This window comes from Haliaeetus albicilla, chromosome 8 (genome assembly GCF_947461875.1).
Source record: "Haliaeetus albicilla chromosome 8, bHalAlb1.1, whole genome shotgun sequence".
Lineage (NCBI taxonomy): Eukaryota > Metazoa > Chordata > Aves > Accipitriformes > Accipitridae > Haliaeetus > Haliaeetus albicilla.
Window position 1 is genome coordinate 4,968,234 of NC_091490.1, and position 19,836 is coordinate 4,988,069.

The 19,836-nt window shown below is 43.0% G+C and overlaps 1 protein-coding gene across 7 annotated transcripts in view; it reads left to right on the forward strand.

Annotated features, from left to right (window-relative positions):
• The first annotated feature begins 4,278 nt into the window (after positions 1-4,278).
• Positions 4,279-19,836, forward strand: part of DAB1 (DAB adaptor protein 1) — a 471,933-nt gene continuing 456,375 nt past the window's right edge. For 4 of the 7 annotated variants that reach the window (XM_069788615.1, XM_069788621.1, XM_069788614.1 and 1 more), the window contains exon 1: positions 4,279-4,523. The gene's annotated coding sequence lies outside the window, so the exon portion shown is untranslated. Of the gene's footprint in view, positions 4,524-4,842; positions 5,057-19,836 lie in introns of those variants that run through there. The other 3 variants (XM_069788628.1, XM_069788631.1, XM_069788616.1) reach the window with 2 other exon arrangements.

A 19,836-nucleotide genomic window follows, 5' to 3' on the forward strand; every position in this document is an offset into this window, starting at 1 on the left:
AGTATTGCTACTGGTATAAATATGTCCAAACATAATATTAGGCGATGTGAATCTCAATTTTTAAGTTTATTTTTCTTAATTCATATGTAAGCTATTAAAGTTTGATCTCTCAAATGCTTTAGAAAGGGAACATGAGGCAGTCGAAAGAGATCTGTGTTTTCCTCTAGAGAAATCATATGGAGGAATACATTTTGAGGAAGAAATAGTTCAATTACTATTAATGTTTTTTACTTGACTTTTACTTTAGAAAGTAGGTTTTTGTGGAGGTGACTACTGCATAAAAATACTAAATTATTCTTTTGGTGGATGAAGGGGGTGGGTGTGTATATTGTGGATGTAAATCCAGACTAATGTTTACACCTGAATATTAATCTAAAGATTGGAGTTTAGTGTAAGAGTATGTGGTAGATGCTACAGTGATGCAATGCATTCTATTGGGAAGTATCTCAGAAATCCCTTTTAGCTTACTGTATTTGGCTGGAAATCGTAAAGAAAGCATTGATCATTTGTCTCTGACAGAAGCGGAAGCTATGTTGTACCAGTAATCCCAGAACGTGCCACCCGACCCCTTCTTTCACCCCAGGAGTAAAGGAGAAATACCTAGAAAGGAGCTGCTTGGGGTGGAGGGAAGCTGGGCATTGCGAACAGCAGGGATGTGAGGCACTACGATCTACTTAACACCACTTCTGATGAAAGAGTCTCCTCCTTTTGATTGTTGGATACAGGGTATTTTTTATAACAGAGGTCAAAAGGAAACCTCCAGACAGAAAGACCTTCTTTGTAGTCCACCTAAGGATCCAGATCATTCTGTGTGTACTTGAAAGACGTAAAGTCTAGTCGTGCTACCTGATCTACTTCCAGACAGTGCCACTAGTCAAACAGCAGCTACCTCACTTCAATTGCCTGGTAAAATGGAGGTAATGACACCTGTATTAAGCTCCACAAGGTCCACGGACGGGACATGCTAAAGTGAAAGCATTGCAGCATAAAATTCAGAACATTTATCTATGCATATGAGAGTTGTGGTATTCCTGGGCATGTGTTTGATTAAGTACCTCTGACTAAAACAGAGATTTGAGGTTTCTTTTTCTCTCTTTTTTTTTTTTTTTAGGTGCCATCAGAAGATGCATGTCCTGCCTGAGAAAGCCAGGAGTTTCCTGAGGTCATAAAAAAGAAGGAAAAAATTCCCAAGTTGTGCTGAAGGATGATGACAAGGCAAGTCAAATTTCTCTTTTTGGCAGAGGCAAAAGTTTGCTAGATGTTTGCATTGATCCTCGCCTGGAAGTTATGTATCTGGAAGTTTTCAAGGTGCAGCGAGAACTGAAGTACATCAGTGAAGGTGCATTTGGTTTCCTTACAGGAATTTTGGGTTGAATAGGCACTATAACCTGAGGCATTCTCAGACATGCCTGACTGCAAAAGAAAGCAGTGTACGTACTTACTTTGCAGCTCAGACGTGAGGCCTTTTGAATTCCTGGCTCTGGAGGCCTTTGCATTGCATTGCAGGTGATATTTTGTTTCCAAGCCTGTAAGGATGGGACTTGTATAAAGAACTGATAATTTGCTCTGCTTTGAATACACAAGCCGAAGTCTCTGCATGCAGGGAGACCTCAATATCAATGTCAAGATGTGAAGGTAGAAGTATTTTTTTCTTAATGTTTCATTACCATATGGAACTTTTTGAGTAACAATTAAATGAACCTCTGAGATGAGCTGAGTAACGGTGAAACAAAACAAAGTCCACGCTGCGTGCTGCCTGCTTCCCTGTTGTCTTAGAGCAACATTCATTGTAGCTGCTGGGTAGTGTGGCAGAGAAATCTTCTCCTCATTTCCATTTCAAACTCTGCCTGTTCTGAGATGAGTATAATCAGTCCCTCACTGCAGTTGTGCACTGCAGCATCTTTGCTCCTGCTCCCTCTCTCGGGGCTTGCTCCTTTGCTTGCCCAGCTGTTTGTGGCACTCTGCTTCCCAGCTGACTCAGAGGCACTGGAGCTCAGACAGCTCTGTGTGAGCACTCCAGCGCTCTCTTATTTAGAGGCACTTATGTGGCTTTTTTGCTCAGACATCTGCGTTTACGGAATGGAAATTAATGTCACTTGCATATAGATCTCTTTCAGTGATCTTTTGCAAGCATTTCCTGATTCTGTATCTCTTTGTTCGGATGAGATAAGCATTTGTACATTCAATGTTCTTGGTACAGGCATGCATCATTATGCTCTTTCTATGAGAGTTGAGAGCCTTCCCAAAGCTCAGAGAGTTAATCATACCAATAGCAAGCTTTTGAACCCAACTGATCATCCTGTCTATCTTCGGCAAGTATTTTTGCTAAAAGCAGGGAGGAATCTGTACTGGACTTGGAGGCTAAATCCCGATCTCTCAGATCCCACTTTGTACCTGAATCACAAGCCCACAACTGTGGCTTAATCCAATCGCTATGTGAACCTGATTGATAGATTTTCTACCAAACTTCTTCCTCCAAAACAAGGCTAGAAGAGAACAGGAAGAAAACTGTTGGGGCCTCGAAGTCAGAGACACCATAATTTAACGCTAGAAAGATGCAGGGCTTGAGATTTGACAAATATTTTTGAGAGTTGTATTCTTGACAAATATTTTTGAGAGTTCTATTCCTCACACAGATGTGGTGGAGTTGAAGGGGATTGGGCCTACAGACTGCAAGTACGGTACTGTTTTGTAGGTATAGTTCCTCTTTCCATCCTCACCCAAACCTCGCAAAAGAAATAGAATGGAAGAAACTCAACCTAAGAAGGGCAATCAGGCTACATCTCAATCACATAATCAATAGGATATTTGACAGCTTTATTCATCTTTTATCACCCACGAGTTAAGGATAACAAAATGTCTGAGGCAGCCATTGTCAAATGGCTCAAGGTTTGCATCAAAGAAGCCTATTAAGCATGAAGAGCTATTACTCTTGTAATAAATATGTGACTCGGGAGAGCTGGTAAGAGATTGGGGCCAGGAAAAATGGTTTAGTCAAATGCATTGGGTCACACTGACAAAAGGTTAACACTCTGTCACATGGCACATGTCAGTAGCCATCGAATTCAGCAACTATTAACACCTCCAGCAAGGATCCCTCTCCTATGAGGTGTAGTAACCGCAGATGCTTTAATGATTTTACATACGAAGGAATATGTAAAGCAGCTTAAGTCTCATTCTCTAGCTCTTACAACCTTGATCTCCTAGAATTAGACAAAAACTTTAATCGCTGTCTCACTGCTGTGGTTTGCAAGCTCACACATGAATTTCTTTCTCTCCAGGGATTAATTTTGCTGTTTGGTGGCATCCCATTGAAAGAGTGGATGAGAAGAGCAGGAAAGATATCTGTATCCAGGTGGTAATTCTCCTTCCTGAACACTGCCCAGCAGGCCAGTCACCTATTGACAGGGCTGGGTTAGGTCAGAGCTTCCAAGAGAAATACTTAACATCGAACTGTGAGCAAAAAGGGAAGTTTGATCTACCGTGGCTAGAAGCTGTCACTCAAAAGTATTTCTGCCTTCAAAGTCCGTTTTCAAGCAGCAAGAGCAGATACCTACTCTTCCTCCCTGCACAAGGGAGACAGCAGCTGGGAAGGAAACCTCCTGTGGGAGAGCCGGGCAGAACTGGCCAAGGAGAAGCAGCCAGCATGGGAAGGAAGTGCACTGCCACATCCCGCGGGGCCCAGAACGCCTCTCGGGGTCCACGCTTGATCTGAGAGACACACTCTGCCGGCCAAAGGCACGTAAATCGTCACAGTCGTTGCCTGTTGTCTGGCCACCGCTGGGGAGGGACGATGCTGCCCAGTCTGGGCGACGGTCCGAGCGTCCCATTCCCCAAAGTCAGCCTCTGGCTGCAGCCCCCCCGCCACGAAGCCGGGAGTGATGACTAGCCCGGCCCCTCTACCACCACCTGTGCGCTGGAATGACTTTCTTCACCTTTCCCTCCAATTACCTACCGGCCCCGGGGGCAGAAGGAAGAGCCGGTAGACCTGCGGAGCGGAGGGACGGTGAGAGGAGGCAGAAGAAAAGTGTTGTCGGGGGGGGGCTAAGGGGGGTGCGGGCGGGCAGCCAGTTGGAAGCCTCGGCCCCGCAACTCGCCCTCCCCGGGCACCCAAAAGGAAGGCCGGGGCAAGCTGGCCCAGCGGCGACTGCTGCTGCTGCCGCCCCGGGGGGGGGACCGAGGGGGGGAACCGCCGCCGCCGCCGCCGCCGCCCCACCGGGCGCCGCCTCCTGCCCCCGGGCGGGGCGGGGGGCTCCCAGGCGCGGGTGCGGCGCGCCCCGCTATTAGGGGGAATGCGGTAGCGCGGTGGCTGCAGGGGACCGGCGCTGCCGCCGCCGCCGCCGAGGGGCTGCCGCTGCGCGGAGAGCGCCGCGGATCTGCTCGCCGGGGAGCCGCGTCCGCCGGCGCAGGCTCCGCGCCCAGCAGCGGGAGCGAAGGGAGGGAAGGAAAGGGGCACGCACCCCTCCGCCGCCGGAGGAGGAGGAGGATGAGCGGGGCGCTGCGGGGAGCGGCGCCGGCTGCAGGTAGGAAGAGGAGGAGGAGGAGGAGGCGGCGGGGAGCCGCGGGGCCAACCGCGGGGGGAGTCGGCCGTGGCCTCTTCCCCCCCCCCCCCAACACACACACACACGCACCTCCCCGCCTTGCGCAGGTCGTGGTGGTGGTGGGGTGTCCCGGCTCTCCGCGGGAGCGGGTGCCGCTGCCGCGCCCGCGTAAGTGGGTGCGGAGGGAAGGGCGCGTAGCGGCGGCGGCGGACTTGAGCGCAAAGTTTGGTCTGCCGGGAGGGAGGCGCCGGCGCGGCGCGGCGGGCGGCGGCGGAGGAGCCGCCGAGGAGGCGGGGAGGGATGCCCGGCCAGCCCGGTGCCTCCTCGTCTGCCAGCCGGGGCGAAGTCGGCGAGAACCGCGCGGCTGGGACGTGCGAGAGGGGAGATGCGAACCGCGGCTCTGCCCGGAGAACCCGCTGTTTCGGTGGCGGGTGGAATAATTTAACACTTCCAGAGCCGGGCAAAGCCAACTTAGAGCTGTAGCGAGCTTCTTCGCGGCCCTAGTGGGAATGAACGTGAGACACCGGTTTCTTTCGTATTTGTGTGTGCGTGTGACTCTTGAGCAGGGTTTTCTCGCTTTCCACCTCTGCGTGCGCAGCCGGGAAGGAGCAACTTGAACCGGCTGTCCCCTGATGGTTTAATATTTGCAACCCGAATAAATGTTTTGTTGCCCTTCAGCCTTTTTCTCAACGCCTTCTTATAATGTAGGTGATTGATCAGGTAGGTTAGTGGCCAATTAGGCATAACCTTGTAGGAAAACAATTCTGCGAGGATACGTGGGGTTTGACTAGTGATGTGATACAGTATACACCCAGATTTTAGTAGCTGTTTCCCAATGTGTGCAAATTGAGCGTGTTCTTGATTTCGAATGAAAATCAAAGTGTAAGGACAAATATGCTGTTACTTCCCGTGGAAGAATGTAATTTTCTTTGCCAGTGAAACGTATGGCAGCTTTAAAGTAAAATGGGGAGGGGGTGGAGGATAGGGTAGAGAGGGGCTGGTTTTTCTGGTCAGTCACAAAATGTTTTTCTCCCTTTTAAATATGGTCTTTCTAGTGCTGCTGGTTGCTTTGAATGTTTGGTTTGCAGAAATGAATTTCATTTCACTGCCCTAGGAGTCTCAAGAGAAGAGGTGCACCGCTATGTCTTTTGAGGATAGTCATTTTAACTGATCTTGTTAAATAATGCTATTATTAAATGAGTGCAAATTGAAGCAAATGTATTTTTCATTGCCCACAAGTTGTGTTTCTGAGCTAAATTTCTTTTTATGACTAGAGAGGCTTTTGCACTGCAGTGTTACAATACAGCCATATTAAAAAGGTCCTTGGAGCAAATAACCCTCTAATGCTGCAGCTATGTTTTCAGTAGACTTCAGTAGTTCTATGGGAAATAATTAAGTTCGATTTAAGGAATCTGGGCTGAATTGACTGTGCTTTTTTAATTGTGGTGTTAAACTGCTTGTAGGTATTTATGTGAGTGGTAACTCTAAACCCAAAACCTAAAAAAAGAAAAGCCCTAAACCCAAAGCTTTAATTTGAATTAAATAATTTTTCTCTCTTTTTTGCAACAGGTTCTTCTGGTCTCTCGCTCTCTCTCTTTTTTTTTTTTTTCTTTCCTTTTTCCCCTTCCTTCTTCCTTTAATTGACAGTGAGGTCTCCTGCTTGAATATGTTTCCTTAACCAAGTAGAGTGCAGTGGTACATGATACCATCATTCTTTTCTGTGTATGGTTTACTCTATCTGTGATGCTGCAAGGAATGAAGGCAAGGGAAACTAGAGATAAAAGGGAAAAAGATTCCTGAGGTTGATGGTGTTGGCAAATTAAGTGATGAAAGTTTATTCTGAGGAACCCCAACATGTTTTAGATGGTGGTTTCTGTGGGATGTAATGCTGAAATCACAGCGTAGGTCAGCATGTATCCTTCAGTGATCTCGCACCAAATTATCTGGTGTGTACTTGGAAGGTGTGAAAAGCAGACATGGAACTAAGCTGCTTACCTTCTAATGTCAATATTTGGTGCTAAAAATTTAATTTTGAGTGGAAGATGAGCAGGTTGGTTATTTCTCTCTAACTGCAGCTCTTCATTACTGGTTTTTGTTTGCTCAAGTAAACAAACACGTATCTCTTAAAATTGAATTAAATGTATAAACTGCTTGAACCAGAGAGGAGGAGAGAGAATGACTCTGTTTGTTTTAAGTAATAAATAATAAATTAAAATATCATGCCACTGACTAGCTGAAGTAAAGCTTTGGCCTGATCACTCAAGCAGTGCTCCAAGCAAACCCTCTGTGTCCAGCACCCTTCTCCTGGATTGGAGAATGGAAGTGCTTGGGGTGACTCGCGGGGTGATGCCTGCTTGACTGACAGATGCTTATTGCAGAGCGGCACTGGGTGCTCTCTGATTTTGCCTCTGTAATGATTTCCTCCAGCAAGATGACAGAGAATTAAAATGTTTACAGTCGGGTTTTGGAAGGGTTCATCAGGATCCAGAGGGGAGGGGAGGGAAATCCTTCCATTTTTAGATCTCTCTAATCCCAAGCTTCTGTTCTTGTAGTCATGCTAATTTTTTATCGATTGTTGTGCCAGTGACTACTGTGTTTCACAGCACAGTAATGCTAGTGTTTCCATTCCAGATAGAGCAGTCTTAAAAAAAAAAAAGAAAGTGGGAAGGAAGGAGTGGCTGAAGGAGACATCTTACTCCAGTCTTTTTTTCAGGTTACTCATGAAACAGGCTACTGATGAACAGTTGTACACTTCTGAAATAAAATTTCAGTGAAAGGATTGATCTTTCAATCCTGTGTGTACTGTGGACACACCAGGTAATCTTGAGCACATCTTACCATAGAGGTGCAAACTTCAGTGTTCTCCAGCTCAAGCCCATTTCTCCACCGGAGCGAAACTATAGGAACAGATGAGTATGTGGTTGAGGATGGGTATTGTTTCCCATGTTGATGTCAACCCTTGTGTGCAAAAGGAGCTGAGCTGGAGTCAAGACTGGTACCCAGAATAGCAGTACATGAGCAGCAGAAAATTTGAGTCAGTCACTTCTGATGATCAGCTTTGTCCTTACCAACTTTGTATGTGTGCTGCAGATCAGGAACATAGTCTGTGTTTCTTTAACCATCTGATTCTGATATAAAATTCCTTTGCAGATCCATCTGTGCTCATCAGATGAGCCTAAGTCATGCCTGTGCCTGATATTCACCCTCTAGTGCCAACCTTTAATTTCACCACTCCATTCCATACCTTAGTACTGGGAGTGTTTGCCATGGAAGTAGGATGCTATTGGAGGTCCTACATCACCCTCTTCCACGCTCTGTGTAGGGAAGTAAGCATGATGTTGCAGCTAACCCAGCCTGGAGCTGGCAAATATGGATGCTTTCACAGTCGCACCTATTAAGTGAATTCACTGTCTACAAGGGGGAAAGGAGGAGGGTTATGATACTCATGAGGAAATACCAAAATGAGTATATTCTCTGCGTTCCCCGCTCATCTGACTGCAGGCTGCCTACAGTTGCGCGCTTGGATTTTTCATAGGGTGATAGAATAGTTTGGGTTGGAAGGGGCCTTAAAGATCATCTAGTTCCAACCCCCCTGCCATGGGCAGGGACACCTTCCACTAGACCAGGTTGCTCAAAGCCCCATCCAACCTGGCCTTGGACACTTCCAGGGATGGGGCATCCACAGCTTCTCTGGGCAACCTGTTCCAGTGCCTCACCACCCTCACAGTGAAGAACTTCTTCCTTACTTCTGATCTAAATCTACCCTCTTTCAGTTTAAAACTGTTACCCCTTGTCCTATCGCTACACTCCCTGATAGAGTCCCTCCCCATCTTTCCTGTAGGCCCCCTTTCAGTACTGGAAGGCTGCTCTAAGGTCTCCCCAGAGCCTTCTCTTCTCCAGGCTGAACAACCCCAACTCTCTCAGCCTGTCCTCACAGGGGAGGTGCTCCAGCCCCCTGATCATCTTCGTGGCCCAAAGGATGTCCTTCTGCTATCGGAGCTCTCAAGAACGAAGTAGGTGGCATGTTTGTGGTTTTATGCTTTACCAGGGATGCAGAGGCAGGCTGGAAATGAAAACAAGCCATTCTCAACTGTTGCTAAGAGTTCTTGGAAGAGGGAATGACAAGTATTCTTTTAAGTAACCTGGATAGCAGATGGAAATGACTCTTTACACAGTGTCTATAAAACAGCATGCTGGATAAAATGGTCCTGTTACAGGAAGTGCAGAGGGCAAAAAACCTAAGCAGTCTTGACAACCGTTTTGGGATTGTTCTACAAGAAAATCAAAGGGTTGTCAGTTTTTGCTTTTATGCACATAAATCACCTTTGCTCCTCCTGTTCCGTAAAATGCATTGGGTCAGGACTTTTCAGTTTGCCTCCATAGTATTGTGAGTACTTACAATAGAGTACACATAACAAACAACAGGAGATTCATATTTCACAGCACTTTCATTTTTCATTGGTATGCCAAGTTAAAGAACCTCCAACTTTCCTTTAAAATAGCATGAAGATTGTGCAAGCCAGTTAAAAGCGAGGAGAATACGTTCCAATACTCCTCTTTCATATCCACAGATTGATGCATTCAACAGCCAACTTCTTTGATTCTTGCAACATTTAAACATGAGTGACTTAATGGAAAAATACTGTATGACTGTTTACTCCTGTTTTAATGTAGCAGAGTTCTATTGAAGTCAAAGCAACTGCATCTCCTTCCTTAAGCTGAGGATATGGCCCAGCAAAGGACTTTTCTAATTGGCAGGAGGATGGGTTTGGTATACTTACCCTTCCTTACAGAGCAGTACTTCAGGGGGGGGGGGAAATAAATCTTACTAACATCAGTGGGATTTCTCATTTGAAAAGTTAAATGTTCCTCAGTGAGAGGTGAGGGTATTACTCCAGCTCACAGAGCATTTTCTCTGACTAATGTATACAAAATGTATGCTGGGATTGCCCAACACTGATAATTCACGCACCTCTGGAGTGGAATACAGCAGCCATTCTGGGCTAGAAACATTATGCAGGAGGGGTTTAGGGAAGAGAAATGAAGAAAAACTAATCCAATTGAAACTGCAAGGGGAATTTAGGAAGCAGAATGCAATTATCCGAGTTGGATATTGGCCAGGACATGTTAGTTAACATTTTTACTCTTGCAAGAATTGTCATGGGATCTTTAATGACGATGAATGGTCAGGGCTCTATTTTACATCTCATTTGAAAGCCTGAGCTTTCATTTTGTCATGAGGATGAAGTGCATGCTTTGCCTTCTTTCAGGAAATGTTGCTTTGGTCAATATGCTTTTCTCCCCACAGGCTCAAGGCTCTCTGGGCACACCTGCCTTGCAACTCTACATGTCCAGGCGTTTTCTTCACCTTGAGCTGCTAAGCCAAAAGGAAATCCAGACACTCAGCATTACTTGATACTTCCTTTCTACTTAACTTCCTTTTTGTAGAGTGGTAGGTAAAGGTGCTCTTACACCATCGCTCCTCCCCTCCCTGGAAGTTTGTTGTGTTAGCAGTAATGTCTTTGCATGCTTATTATTAGTTGCAGGTTCTTCTAAATGCTATCAACCCTAGTTATCATGGCTGGGTATTACATGACATGGTGCACCTTGGTAGCTCCAGGTGGTCTTTATAGCAGATTGTGTCAATGAATAGACTAATAAGGCTTTTTTTTTTTTTTTCTCTCCAAGAGCACACGTCAAAACCCAGTTTCAATTTAGATAACTATGGTCTTCATATGGAGAAGTACCTCTACAGTTCGAGTTGGCCATAGCATATTTCCTTCTTCCTGAAGCTCTAGTGTGCTGGTTCTCTCCCCTGTTTTATGAGGACTAGTGGATGGAAGAATTACCCGTCAATAGTAAACAGATGATAAATCTTACTGAAACTGGTGTTTCAGGAGAAAGGAATTGATGTGTAAAATATTTTCTTCTCTATAATCACAATTTTCCTTTTAGCTATCTGAACTTGAATCTCCCTCCCCCCCCGCAAAAAAAAAAAAAAAGCCCCTCTCCTCTGTAAAAAGTTGTTGTCCAGTTATGAATGTGTTCTAATATCAGTGCTTTTTGGTATTCAGGCTGGAAATGCAGTAGGATGGCAGTATGCTTCTCGGGGGGAGAAGAGGCTTCATGTTATTTTGGAGGTTTAGAGATGGTGCGTCTGTTGTGATTCAGTCAAAATACGGTTCTGGGAACTTGGAGGATTGCTCTGTATCTACTGAGCTACCTTTTAGTCTGTTTATCAAAGTGCTTGCAGTCTACCTTAGAGGTCATGAAGCAGTGGCAGATGCTGAGAGATAAAATTAGATATTTATCCAGACTTTAATATATAATTTTATTAACAGAATATAAGAGCAATGTAATAGTAGATACTTTGTTTTCTTTTCTATTGGAACACCTGTCCTGAGATTTTGTTCTCCTGCAAGCTGAAACATAAGGAGGCTATGCTTCTAAGCTACCTATGTCACTAATACTCATATTCAACACAGATAATTAAAAGATTACAGTGTTAATACTCTCCTTATAGCAAAGATTTTTGCTATTTATATAGACGTTTCCCCCAAAACTCTCATGATAACATCAATGTCAATAATTTAAAATGCTGTTTCAAAATCACTCAAAATATACATAATGTATAAAGTGATACATTTTGTATCCAAGGATTTCCATTCTACATTTTCATATATTTGTGGACAGTTTAGATTGTTTTGTAGTCTATGGAACACCAGGTAAAGCCAATATCTACATCCACGTGTCTTGAATTTCTGGTTAAAAGTAAAGAGCTGACCACTCTAACCTGTGTTATGCAGGCTTATGGTGCAGTTTCTACAGAATTTTGGGGGTTTCAGAGGGGCAGTTGTGAGTGCTGGGGAGAGTCTCACCGTTCTGTTACTGTCTGTCAGAGCTGCCTTAACGTACAGGTGGGTGTTAATTATGCTGATCTCCTCTTAGGATGTGAATCAAAATCCCAACTCTGAGCTTTTTAAGATGTTCAGAGTATGTGGAATGTAATGTTAAGGAACAAAATGAATCTTCATTGTTATCCAGAAGCCTCAGAGGAAACCACTCTTCCTTATCTTTGTAAAATAACAATGTCTTTGGTCCAAGGCTTCCTAGATGACTAAAGCCAGATTTTGTCCATCATAAATAAAGTGAATGGGCTTAGGGACTTCACATGTAAATAAAGTGCCCATTCCATCTGCCTCTGTGTGGCTTGACCCACAAAATAACAACAAACGCTTCTACTGCTTGAAAGAATTTGATGAATATATTATGTTGGCCAGGTGTAAAGCTGTGATCTGTGACATTTCATGCCTCATGTGGGCATTATGCTGTCATGCGGCACAGTGGGCTGCATTAATAGAGTCTTTGGGGATAAAGAGAGAGAGAATATGGACAGAAGCTGTTGTTAGGCAAAATAAATTATAGAGTAGCTCATCCAGTGTGAAAAGGGTTGTGAGTGATGTAGTTTCAAACATCATTTTTTCAGTAATTGTGCTGTTTGAATTGTGACCTACTTTAATAACATTCTATCATTTTTAATATTTCTTTATTCATTACATTTTATACACACTCAGGTGGTTTACTGCAAGCTGTGTGGAAATTACAATGAAGGTCAAGTGCTCTTTGTGAAGATAACTTGTTACTGAAAATATTAACTTGTTGTCATTATTGTTTTCCAACGTGAAATTTTTTTTGTCTGGTGAATGAAGAGATGATGTTGGGCTTGTGTTGAAGTGTGTGATTACTGTCAATAGACCAAAGTCCCTCCAGTCATAGGTCTGAGATGTACATGATCACTGCACAAGTCTCACTTTAAATTGATTTATTTTTCCCTACACTGTTAAGCTGGTACAGGCTGTTATCGGAAACATCTTTCAGATTAGGACTGGCTTACATAGATTTAATGTTTAAATGCCTTCAGTTAGCTAAAGCTAAACTGAAAATTGCAACTTTACTATTGAAATAACCATGCCTACACATGGTTTTGCAGCCTTTCAAATGAGCTTAAATTCATGCTTTAAATTATATTAGTTCAGTATTTTTCATGTGGAAAAGGCTTTGTGGCTTGGTCCATAGGAGGACTGTGTAGAGTTGGAGTCAAGCCTGGGTTAGGGTTGAGAGTATGCTCTTTATTGCTAATGCCTGTGTCACTTCAGTTAAATCACAGGTTCTCTGTAGCAGTTATCAATACAAATGACCTTCCAACAGTTGCCCCGTGGTTAGTGGACATGTAATTGTAAATTGTATGCGAGAGTTTGGAAAAATTTGTCCTGGGATCAGGACATTAGGACGTTCTCAAATCATAATTCCACTCTGGTGCAGCATACGTATTACTTGGCTTAGAGCTATGAAAAGATATACCGCTGGAAAAAAAGAAAGCTTTTCAGCATCCCCGCTATCTTTACAAAGCGTAACAGACATGTTGGATACTAATGCATTATTTCTTACACGTTATTGAAATAGAATAGTTTTATGTAAAGGTCAGCTGTGCTTAGTGTCTAAAATGTTCCTGTTTTTATTATGCATATTTGAGGTTCCCCTTAGGAATCGAGTATAGAAAGTGTAGAAAGAAAGCAGAAGGGTTGCAGTGAATATTCACCTTTTTGCCTGTTGCAGCAGGTCAGGGGTTAAAGTGTTACTGTCTGTCTTGTTGCATGACCAAAATTCTAGCCTGCTGGTTTGATGTGGTGGACCTAAAGGTTTCTCTGATCCAAAGCCAGAGAGATCTCAATTTAGAAGTCATCAATGTCTAATTTTCCTTCTGAGCTATGTAATTTGAATTCTGTATAGTCATGTCTTCTAAGTTATAATATGGAAGAAAACTGGAGTAGTTAGGTAAGTATCCTGCTCTTAAAGGTTCTGGACTGTGATGCTAGGTTTGGGTTGGACAACTAAGTTAGGAAGACAAGAACTGTTTTACAGAAACAGAAGTGAGAGATTTTTAGCTGAATGTCTATTTTCTCAGTGTGACTGAGCTACCCTAGCCAAAGCTTTCATGTCCCCCCAGCATAAAAGAGAGGTAGTGGAGCAGGAGAAGGTTAGCCCAGACAAGAGAGCACTTATGATAGAGACCTCTTAGAACCATATGGAGAACTGAATAAGGAATTGTCTTTTCCAGTAAATTAAGTGAAAGGTGTCATATGAAACAAGCAAGCAACAGATACAAAACAAGTAAGGTGCTTCACACAAAGTGGTATGAATGCAGGAAAGGTCACTGCCTTGGGATGTTGTGGGCGCTCCAAGTTTACGCAGACCAAGCAATCGTCTGGAAAAGTTTGTGGTAGAACTGAGGACTAATTCATGGGGTGATACTGCTTCTGATGTAGAAATGCCAGGTTCACAAATGTCTGGAGGCTGGAAATGTGTTCTGGTGAATTATCACAATATGTGTCTGCTCTTGGTGACTGCCAAAGAGTCAAGGTTACTGAATACAGGGCCAGCTGGCCCACTGCTCTGAGCCAGAAGGGCTTTCTTACGCGTAGGTGAAGAACTTAGCCAAAAGCCAGTGTAGGATAGTACGCCATCTCCTCTCCCCTGCTGTCATCTGGGTTTCTCTTGAGTTAAAGGTGTCTGAGCTGGACTAGAGTGTGGGAGATGGTAGAAGTTGTTTCTAAGAGACAGGCATCAGCATTGGAGGAAAGATGTTAAGTTCTAGCAAGGCACTCAGTGTTGCAAAGGTGTAGAAAACTGAAGTGATTACTTGTGCAGGTGATTTATTTTGCTGTAGTTTTAACCAGTGACTTTGGTTTAAGCCTGTTAATTTCACTTATTTGGTGATACGTGCTCTACCCTTGTTGTTTGACAGTGTAATGATCTGTTGGAGTTGCTTGTTCTTAGCTTGTTCTTGTGTTATGTATATCTGTATCCATCTGTATCTGGCTGTACAGCTGTAAGAAGCTTGTAAAGTGACCCAGCAGAATTTTAAATGTATATATTAAAAAAATAAATAGTGTCCTGGTATAAAGTGTTGAAACGAGAGCTTGGAAAGTGAGTGTGCTCCCTGAAAGGAGAGCAAGCACAGATAAGGCTTGCAGAGGGAGGCATGCTGTGTATCAGCATGAGGACCAAGTGAATCGCCTCAAAGACAGGTCAGTCCTACTCTCCCAACCTATTTTTCCACAGGTCATGAATGTACTGGTTGTGACAGTGGATGCTGGTCTATCCTGAGCACCAGAAGCTGAAGTAGGATGATCCGTGTGCAGCTTTGTCAAACAACCATTCCAGCTCCTGACTTAGTCTTCAAAACAAAACCTTTTAAGTTTAAAAATCTTGCAAATTTAAACAATCTGTTCTTTTTTTGAGTTTAGAAACCATTTTATTGCATTTAGGTCATGTTTAAAGCTTTGTTCCAAGCTCATGGGATGGAAACTCCATTTTTATTGCAAGTGGAGAATCTTGGGTAATTGCTTGACTTCAGGAATTAGGGCTTAAGAAGAATGCTAAATATCATGAGACTTGTGATAAAAATCTTAAGAGTGGGCAACACTGTATAAGCCACTGAGCAGCTGTCAGATTGTAATTAGGTTTGATCATTATCAGCTTGAGCCAGATTTGCACGGGTTACCTAGACATGAAAAGGCACATGTACCATTACCAATTCCTTGAGCAACTTGGTCCTCTGATTGAACAGTTCCTTGATGGTGGCGATAGGGAGTGATCAGACTTTTTTTTTCCTTTGCATTTTTTCTCTTTCCTTTACAGTTTACTTTGCACAAGCTCAGGTTATCTAGTGCCTAGTCACAGGAGACCAGACATTCTTTTCATGTGGAGGAATGATGTAGGCTGAATATCACTGTTGGTCCTGGAGGTTATGGTTTGCCCAGTTCATTCTGATTCTGGAGACCAAGGAAGTACTTTTAATTCTAAATGGCTGTCTTACTTTGAAATAGGTTGTTTTTCTGTGGAAATGCTTGTCTGTTCCTCTAACTTTCTGTATACAAATTTTGAAGAAATGAAATATTAATCTGGTAGCAAGATTGTCACCTTGTGCAGGGTTCTAGGGTACAATGACATTTGTTAGTTACAGTGACATTTGTTAGCGGGAGGACCTGGAGTAGAGTTCATTAATAATTTCACTTGTTACAGACTCTGTTGCCTTCAGATTAGCACTTCAAGTACAAATACACGGTGGAGTTTACACCATTTAAAAAGCAAAGTTCAGATACTAAATTGTGCAATGGAGTCGCTTGGAATTATTTACTAAAAAAGCCATACAAAAAGGTTCCTCTTACTCTAATTTCATTAATAGTGTACTTTGCAATTGGCTGGAGATGTTTGGCTGACAACTTTTCTTTCAGTATATTGTGGAAAAAAATCAGTAACCGACTAAGATTTCATCATTGGAATTATGCTGTACATTTCACAGTGACAAGGAGATCATATAGCCCTTATTTCAAAAGTACAAATTAGGGAATGGAATAGCGTTTTTCACCTGTCAGTAGGTGTCAACAGATCGGAACAATGATTGGAGCAACTGTGCTTTTTGAAGGAGAGTGATGTGTCCATCAAAGCTAGTTAATTCATTCTTTTGGTATGTATCCTGGTTTATTTTTCCCCCTTTATTGAAGAAGCAGTATGAACACATGCTCATTGATGTGCACTTCAGCTTTCAAAGAATTTCACAAGAGCAGTTGATGAAACAGCCAGCCTTTTTTGCCAGTGAGATTTCTCTTCCTATTTCTACATATTAGTTGCAAGCATCGTATTTTACTTTGCAAATGTCGGATGCTGGCTCTCTAGTTCTGTTCACCTTTGCTTCCCCTGCAGCTCCCACATCTGATTGGGCTCTCATCTCCGCAGTTGCCTGGCTAACTTGCTTTCTGCCTCATTTACTCCCCAATGACCGCTGAACGACGTTCCCTGAATTCAGGACCAGCTCAACTTTGTGACTGGCTGCTTGGGATGCTGCAGCAGCAGTGTGTTTAGTGACTTCTCTTTAAAGATGTATAGCCATACGTCTTTTGAATTGTAGAGCTAAATTTCATTAGCTTCACCGGAAGGAGGGAATGAACACTGGGGAAAAAATATACCACTGAGGCTACTGTAAGAAATTCTAGCTAAATGCTTCAGCATAGTGGAGCTAGTGCCAAGTATGGGTAAGTATTGGTACACCCACTGTGTGCTTTACTGAAGCTAAAGCAGAAGTTCACGGTTACCTGATACATGCTGAACATTTGTTACAAATACCAAACCAAGCCACACGTTGAGTCACTTGTGTTGGTTGGTACTTTGCACTTGAAGAAGTATATGCCAAAGTGTTGGAGAGGTTTACATTTTTTTTTTCACTGAGCTTAAGACCTTCTTTAGAGTAAACCTAAGGCAACTTGAGACCACAGTTGTCTTAGAGTTTTGAGTTTTCAGCATGATGCTCGCAATGACACTGAACACAAGTTAGGGGTGTGACCTGTGAGTGCTGTTCCTCATCAGTTGTTTTTCTCTGTGCAATATTGTGTATCCAGTCCTTCGTGACTCAGAAGTGAGAGCCTTGGACTGATTCCCTTCTCACCAGTACACTCGCATCTTTGTGGGCCCTCATTAATCCAGTGATCCCTGACTTTAAACCTGCAGGAAGATGAACAAGTGTGTGAGTGTGGGGTTTTTCAGTTTCTTTTGTTAAGGTTCTGCTCAGTCAGAGTTGAGTCTTTTTCAGTGGAGACTTGAATGGGTAGATTGTGTTTGGTTTTGTTTTTTTTCTCTGTGTGCTTATTTGTAACATCTTCCATCATATTTAAGGCCCTTTTTAAAACCCTGGATGGGCATATCCTGGCTCTCTTGAAGTTCAGGGAGAGCACTGTGATTGCCTACCTTGTGTACTGTCTTAACAAAAGTACCCCTTTCATGTGTATATCTCACCTATTGGTTTTTATCAATTTTTCCCACCTAACTAAAAGTTCTGTGTCTGGTTTCAGAATCCCAGTTTCTTAAATGTTGGAAAGCAGCTGGTATTTTTTCCTTAGAAGTCCTATAAATACCATGCTAACAGCAAAGAAACAAAATGCTACATAAACTCAAGTAATTTTGACTTAGCTAATTGGACCAACAAATAAAGTAAAATTGGGGCTGAGATACAGCATTCATGTGCATGTTTTCTGTGGACATCTGATTTATATATCTTACAGGTGGCATATTATTTGAGAGCTCAGCATTGAAGCCAGATAGCTGCTTGTGCATATTTTGGAGGAAGGGAGAGACAACAGAACTGGACAGTGATCTTGGTGTTTTCGTTTTTTTCTTTTGGAGGAGGCTAAATTTGAGACTAACTTGGCACTGCTCCATAGCAGAGGATCTTGCAGTGATGCTGCAGTTTTGTTGGTACCACTGCAGACACAAAGGCTAAAACAAATCAAAACGAACTGAGAGGAGCAGATGGGGCAAGTGAGAAGTTGGGAAATCATTCAAAGTGTTAGACACGGAACGATTTCAATTTTCCTGAGACAAGCGGGTGCTGTGGCACAACATGGCTCTTTTTGACACTCAACACACGGGAGGCAATTTTGGAATAAAAGCTGCATCAGGTGTTCTGTTTCCAAATTTTCCTGCCTGAGGGAGAGTGTTTGCATTTGGCAAGGATATCTGTAAGGGGGGTGGGGTGATGAAAACAAGCTTATCATAAATCCTTTCAGGTGTTTTGTTGACCACTCAGAGCATAGTGTGTCTGTACAAGACATGGGTGAAGTTCCTCCTTCTGAGGCAAAAATAGAATTTTTAGGGATGTCACAAGGCACTGAGAGTCAAAGAAGTCAGACAGAGATACCTCCTTTCTTCTAAAAATGTTGTCTTGATTTTAATGTCCTTCTTAAAGGGTACAATTTTCTTGTAGAGTGGGAGTACCCAAAAGAGAAATGCCTCACTTTGATAAATATGTATGTTGGAAATTTGGGTGTCTTCATGTGTGCAAAACCCAAGCAGTGACCCTTGGAGATGAAATATATTTGCTCTGTCTCCCAGTCTTTTCAGTCCTTAGTGATGGTTTTGCCTTGTGCTAGCAGTGGATTTTTTCTGGGTGCCACCTTACTAGAAGCTCGGGTAAGCCTGTCACTATGGCCTAAGCTTAGTGTTTCCCTGGCTTACACTGTTTAAAAAAGCCGCAGTACTGAAAGGTATGCACAGTGGGGAAACTTGTAATTTTGAGGGTGGAAATGCTAAGGTTGGAACTTGCATGCTCTGACAGTATCAGCTAAGCTATACTCCATCAGTAATGAATCCACAGAAATTCCTCAGAATGACCTCTATTCCTCTGTAACATTGTTCTTCTGTTTAAGATTCCCCTTTAAGGGATTTGGCTTCTTTTAAAAGTAGGGAAATGAGATATAAAGAATTCTGTTCCCATCCGGTAAGTGCAGCCTAAACACGATTTTGCAGTATTTATTGTTTATAACTGCATAAATAGACTGTAGATAACTCATGCTTTAAATGCTGTGGGCCACAGAAAAGTTGGGTGTAAGAAAAATGTGTATGATAAGGCATAGTTCCAGCGGAAAGAAAAGGAACTTAAAAAGCAGTTGGATTCTTTCCATCCACCCTACAAAGAAGAAAATTGGTTTGCCGGAAATGTAGGTCATGGCACTGTTTTGGCATCTTGATGTTACTGTTTTGTGAGTACAGTATATCGCTAGCAGCACAATTTGGGACTCCCATCAGAGTTGTTCTTTGCTGTCAGACTTAAAGGCCATTTAGTATCCCTTATCTGATCTAATGCACCACTCCTCACACAGACAAAGAAAGTTTAGAAGGTGGTGTGAGTTTAGTGTTTTTTTTGTTTTTTAAATTAAGTTATTGAAAGCCACTTTGGAGACTCATCCTGCTGTTGTATCTGAAAGTCAGTTACTTCAGTAAGGACCCAAGGATCAGGGATGCACCATGAATGGGGCTGTAAAACTAAATTCTTCTCCCCTCTCCATGGTAAAACACAGAAGAAAATGAAACCTGTGCCACAGGGTTTTACAGATACAAGCTTATCATTGGAGAAAAGTCTTGACTTTTTGAACATGACATTCACATTTGATATGAGATTAATCTAATTTCTTTGTGTTAGAAAAGATATTAAAGGTAGCTGTGAGTCAGGTCATCTGTATTCTCCTCTGTGTCCAGCACCGGGACAGGGTCAATGGTTATTTGCAGGAACAGGAGAGTAAGGCTGACAATATCTCTGTGGGGAAGGGAGGCAACACTGCTCCCGTCTTAGAAATTATGGCACTGAAATGCAGGGAAAGTAAATGATTTTCCTGCGTAGTTCTATACAGCTGGCTATTGTGAACAGTATGGAGGCCAAGATGAAAACAGAAGGGTGAACAGG